Below are 6,913 nucleotides of genomic sequence, written 5' to 3'. Positions count from 1 at the left end.
AACCATACTAATAAGCAAAAATTACTTTAGATAAACTAACAATTGTGCTTCATTGTTTTTTTATTGCTGAAGAGTGTTGAACCTTCTTCTCCTGCGTTCTACTGTATGGATTTTACTTTTCCTTCAGCCTGAGGTTTATTCATTACACTTTTTGGTGTGAAAGGGCTTTTACATTTGCTATAAATAGAACTTCTTATATTAAAAACAATCAAGCCCTGCTCATATTTAAAAAGTAACGCGAAAGTAATGCAAAAGTAATGTAACACATTACTTTCCATTAAAAGTAACTAAGTAATGTAATTAGTTACTATTTAGGAATAACACAATATTGTAATGCATTACTTTTAAAAGTAACTTTCCCCAATACTGCTAATACCTACATGTAAACAATGAGACCAGGCTTAGAGAGCATTCTCCCTACCACCAGTAATCCTTCTTAAGATCTCAAAGAGTTACAAAAGGATTGTCCGCTTACTAGAGCCATTCTCAGTTCGATGCTGAAATATCTGGAGATTTGAACAAATGAGAAAGGCTGCATAACTAATATCTCCAGAAGATCTTTGGGAGGAGTTCAGTGAAGACTCTTGAATTAACAATTTCAAAAAATGAACTAAAGCTAACTATTTTTTACTACTTTTAACTACTTTTTTAGCTAAGAAAAAACATATGCAGCTGCAACTGCTCAAAAATAGCAATACGAAAGCAATTCTGCATTTCACTTCAAATGCAGCCATTATTTCCTAACTGTTTTCTGTATATCTGATGAAATATAAGCATAAAAAGTATATTTGATCAAATTTAATTTATTTTATATAGTTGAAATAGAATGTTTATAACAGTATTGGCCTAAAACTGTATAATTATTCATTCTTATTGTATACGGAATACAATGTTGTCTTTCAGATCCTTGTTCAGTATATGCCATTTATTTATTCACTGCTGCTTGCATATCTATCATGTTTATAATACCTGAATGTGTCTTGTACCACACAGCTCCCACTCTATTGTTCTTCTTGCTGTATCATTGTTTTTTTGTATCATTTAGTGAAACTAAATAACTCTAATACAGTCACATGTGGAATTTCTTTCATGTCCATGTGTGGGTATTATTGGGTTCAAAGTTTGACAATGGAGTCTCAGTCTGCTTTGACACAACAAGTTTCTCCGGTTCTTGTTCTTACTCACTTGGTATGAAGTATTGGTTGACTCATAGCACCACTCCACACTACTCATATATTAAAGCAATGTCATATGACCAGGAGTGTGAGTGTAATATGGGTTTAACACAACAGTTCAACAGAAAAGAAAATAAGGAAAAAAACAATGGGTGTCCCAATGACCCTTTTGTGTGTACTTAAACCACAGATTCAGGACCTGTTTAGTTCAAAAGATGTGTCTGCCTCCATTACTTGAACTTTGGAATGCAGTAATTTATTATTTTTTTGTACGCTGTTGTGTTTCTGGTCTCCCACATTCATATGTGTATGAATAGAAGTCAATGAAATGAAAAACTGCAGTGTGATAGCCCTGTAAAAAGCAGGCAGCAACCACGAGTGAAACTGCATTTATTGAAATGTTTTTTTGAACCAACTGATTAAATGAGTGATTGATTGACTTGCCCCGTAATGACAGAAGAGCAGAAATGTCATTCATTGTAATGTAATTCTTGTGGGTGTAATTTGTTGTATTGTAAGTCAGCGATAGTTTATGAATAGTTACACCCTATCTCAACCCATCACTTTCAAAAAAACTCTCCAAAACTAGTATCATTTTTGTTAGATAAAATTTTTTGTTTGACTATCTTGTAGTTTCAATGCTATCAGTCATCATCGGTGAACCGGTGTGTCAACCCCTCTAGTGTAGAGCAGCCGCAGAGCAGGATCCCAGGAGAATGATCAAGCAGATACAGAGACCCAGTGTACTACCATAACTTTCTTAAGTTTATTAAGGAAGATTGGTCATATTTATACCACAGATACATACAACAACATAAAGTCCTGGACATCCAAACAAAGTACTCAAGATGTGCATGCGAGTATGTAAGTGTGTGTTTAGTCCGGGACTTTTTTCCCTACGATGACGTGTACGTAGGGAGAATCTGAAATCGCATATTCTGAGAGACTGTTTATGATTTATTGGGATTATAAAAAATGAGTGGGTCGATTTTTAACATTATTGGCTGGTTATTTTCACACACTGCTGCCACACAACTGTTCAAACATTTTTGCATAATAGGTCCCCTTTAAAATGTTATAAACCCTTGACTCTTTCTGTGCTTTACAATATATGATTATTACTGACAGGCCATTAATTTGTACATGGCTTAATGATTGTATAAACGGAATTCTTTCTCTGTTATATTTTGTATAATGAATCAACACGTTCAACTGTTTCTGACAGGCCACACTGTGCAGTTTTCAGATTCTCTTTTCCCTATGATGAACAGTGAGTAATTAAGGGATGTGTGCCCTATTCGAAGCCAATACAGAATCATCCTTTCTGCTTCCATAACTGTTTATTTCAACCCAGACTTTATTTTGAATATTGTATAGATGCCTACCTTTTGTCTTATTGTGTTTACTTAGATGCTTTGTTCTCCTCATGTTTCTCTGCTGCTCTGTTCCCTTGTTTGTTGCCATGGACACTCATTTGACCACACCCACTCCTTATTAGTTTCTATGGTTACTCATTAGTCTTTTGTCCTCTGGTCTGTATTTATACACCTGTGTTTCATTCCTTGTTTGTTGGTTGTGGCTTTACTCTATGTAAGATGTTATGTGTTTCTTTGTCTGAGTTCTCGGCCTTGTTTTTGGTTTAAGTGGATTTGTCTAATGAACATCGTTGCACTTAGATCCTCAGCTCATCCGTTGCATTCATGTGATAGTAACCTTTGTGGCTGTGATTCAGTTCAACCAGTTTGTCTGCTATATATAACCCAAAAAGGAAAGAGGCATGGTCATTCATTTGCATGAAAAAAATTTCTGTACACAGCACACTTATTAGCCACTGCTGTTCATGCGTTTAAAAAGAGAACAATCTTCCTGACATTCTAACAAAATTTGCTGCAACGCCCGTTTCCAGAGGTTCATCAATTTTATTGCTATTTGATCAATAACATCAGCATCTTGTTGAATTTTTTTGAAGCACTAAAGGTGAGCAATCTAAATATTTAATTATTGAGAGCAAGAGCTTCTGAAAATCAGTTGGACTGGGGAAAAAAAAAAGAAATCTACAAAGTAGATAATCAGATAATTGGTAACAGACATGGCAAATGTTACATGTTTTCAGAGTTCAAAGTAATGTGTTTATATTTAATTTTTATTAAATCAAAAGAGCAATGAATTCTTTATTATATGCTGGACATGATGTGACCAGTTTATTGTGAGCTTTTGATCTCAACTTTTACTCTTTGGTGCTTTTTAGAGGTTCTCTTTATTTAAAATCAGCTGACCATAGTGACAATGGAACTGACCAAAAAATTCTGAATTTTATCACATGGAACATTTGTAGACTCATAAAAAAGACAAAAGATTCTAATTATACTATATTAAAATCATAAGTTGCGATTTTCCTCAAAGACATGCATATAGGGAAAATGTTAAAGATGTTGCAAAAATTCGTGGTTAAAATTATATTTCAGTTATCATTATTCACATAACAAAGGTGTTGCAATACTGATAAGTTAAATAAACCTTCCACATGCAGCTTTATTGTACTTATAAAACAATAGAAATACATGCAACCATGCAAACAAACAAAAAAAATATTGCCTTGTAGCAACTTTTTTTATATATATATTTTTATCAGACTGCCAAATTGTCTTTGTTGGAGGGGACTTTGATACAAGAGCTGTGCTTTAAACACAGATATTGACTTTGAGTATCCATCTGGACACTAATACGAGCTCCTGTTCGGATAACATGAAGTGTTCTGCAGCTTTAACTTGAAAGACTTTTTTATTTAGAGAGTTCAGTTTTTTTAATTAGTCAGTATTTGGGTAACTTGAGTACATTATGTTGGTATTATGCTGGACATTCAGTGCTATTATTCACACACTCATAATTTCTGTCTACTATATTTTATTCATGTGACCCTAAAATATTTTATCATTCAAAATGTTTTTCCTCCTCAGATATTTTCAATCTAGAAACTATGACCAGATCTTTGAAACTCATCACATGGAACACTTGTGGAATTAAAGACACTAAAGACACTATTGACAAAACATCAAAGATTGTTCAAAGGCTGAATGAGCTACAAGCATCTGTTGCATTTCTTCAAGAGACACATATAGGTATTGATGATGTTAGCCTTCTTGAAGGCATTGATGGTTGGGAACCGTATTTCAGTGTTCATCATCCATGTAGCAAAGGTGTTGCAATACTGATAAAAAAAGTTTTATTCAGATCGCAAAATTTTGAGTACATAAAAGATGATATAGATCCCACAGGCAGCTACATTGTACTTATCTGCAAATTATACGGTAAATGCTTCACTCTAGTGAATGTGTATAACCATGCAAAAGAACACAAGGTCTTGCAGTGTCTTTCTGAGTATCTTCGTCAGACTGCCAAAGGTGTCTTGATAGTTGCAGGGGATTTCAATACAGTTCTAAACACAGATCTTGACCGGGAGTATCCAACTGGACATGCAGAGCCCCTTAGACCTTATCTGGAGGAATTCATCTCTTCTTTAATGCTTATAGACGTCTGGGGACTTAAGAATAGTTGTAAGAGAGATTCATTTACTCGTCTTCCATGGAAACCATCCAAACAAAAAAAACAAAAACCATCAAATCAGAAGAAAAAGAAGATGGGTGCATCAAGACTAGATATGTTTTTCATGCCACGAAATTATGTGTGGCTTGCTGAGAGCTGTGAAATCTGCCAAGTTCAAAGGGATATTTCAGATCACCTCCCTGTAGTTCTGAGTGTGTGTTTGCCAAAACCAGAGCGCACTAAAACCATTCGCTCAAAAGACCAGGTAGCTTGTTCTAGCCTCAAAAATATGGTCTTCAGAAAGAGGCCTTATAAGAGGAGAGCAGGTGAAATCAGTGAAGCTGAAGTTTTGAAAGCTTTAATGTCCTTTGTAGAATATGAAACCCCACTTGGGGACAATATGGAAACCTTTAAGATTAACAACAAGCAAAAATCACAAGAACTTAAAGAGCTTTTTAACCAAATGGTTAGAGAAGGAATTCCAAAGGGCTTCACTGACAGCGTGATAGAAAACAGAAGGCACCAGTTTAGAGCAGACTACATGATACTTGCCACTATATTTGTTAGACGACTGGAAAAATTTCTTCAGCCCTCATTCAAAACCAAAACAAGTAAAATGAGATGCAAACTCTTTGTTGTTGTTAGCCTTCGCAGGATGCCCAAAAAAATCAAAAAGGATTTTTTAATTCAAGCTTTAAAATCATTGAAGCCCATAAATCCATCACCCCCTCGTGACTTCAGGATTGTGGAAAACCTGCTTCCAAACACTGGTGAATATAAAGAGCTTAGAAAAGGCTGCCCACTTACACCGACTCTTTTGACAATGGCTCTGAAACACCTAGCCTGCAACCTAAAGAAAGATTTGGAAGAATCTGTGGTTGATGTATGTCATCACAGAAAATGCATTACTGTCTACATGAATGCTAACCAATATTCCATTCTAAATCAAAACAAAAGGAAATTCAAATCACAGTCAGGAATTTCTCTTTCAATAGAAGTAGGTCAGGATTGGAGAAAGCGTTTAAAAGCACAACAGGCAATGTGTTGATTACTGTGCAAGAAATATGCATGAAAATTTAAGGCTGATATGTTTGTACAGAATAGAAATGAAGTAGAGATTAGACATGGGATGTAATGACTACAGGTGCTGGTCATATAATTAGAATATCATCAAAAAGTTTATTTATTTCACTAATTCCATTCAAAAAGTGAAACTTGTATATTATATTCATTCATTACACACAGACTGATATATTTCAAATGTTTATTTCTTTTAATTTTGATGATTAGAGCTTACAGCTCATGAAAGTCAAAAATCAGTATCTCAAAATATTAGAATATTTACATTTGAGTTTGAATAAATGACCATCCCTACAGTATAAATTCTGGGTATCTCTTGTTCTTTGAAACCACAATAATGGGGAAGACGTTGCTTGAAGTCCAGTGTGAAGTTTCCACAGTCTGTGATGATTTGGGCTGCCATGTCATCTGCTGGTGTTGGTCCACTGTGTTTTCTGAAGTCCACAGTCAACGCAGCCATCTACCAGGAAATTTTTGATTGGCCAGCAAACTCGCCTGACCTGAACCCCATAGAGAATCTGTGGGGTATTGTCAAGAGGAAGATGAGAGACACCAGACCCAACAATGCAGATGAGCTGAAGGCCACTATCAGAGCAACCTGGGCTCTCATAACACCTGAGCAGTGCCACAGACTGATCGACTCCATGCCACGCCGCATTGCTGCAGTAATTCAGGCAAAAGAGCCCCAACTAAGTATTGAGTGCTGTACATGCTCATACTTTTCATTTTCATACTTTTCAGTTGGCCAAGATTTCTAAAAATCCTTTCTTTGTATTGGTCTTAAGTAATATTCTAATATTTTGAGATACTGAATTTTGACTTTCATGAGCTGTAAGCTCTAATCATCAAAATTAAAAGAAATAAACATTTGAAATATATCAGTCTGTGTGTAATGAATGAATATAATATATAAGTTTCACTTTTTGAATGGAATTAGTGAAATAAATCAACTTTTTGATGATATTCTAATTATATGACCAGCACCTGTATATGCTTAAAACTGGAATTCCTTTACCTGAATGATTAAGCTTATTATAACAACTGAAAAAGCAGACAACTTAGGAGAGTAAAAAAGCATCTACTGATTCTGGAAAGCACCAGGAACAAGATGCCCA

Source organism: Onychostoma macrolepis, chromosome 16 (genome assembly GCF_012432095.1).
Source record: "Onychostoma macrolepis isolate SWU-2019 chromosome 16, ASM1243209v1, whole genome shotgun sequence".
NCBI lineage: Eukaryota > Metazoa > Chordata > Actinopteri > Cypriniformes > Cyprinidae > Onychostoma > Onychostoma macrolepis.
Note: the sequence above shows the minus strand (reverse complement) of the source record.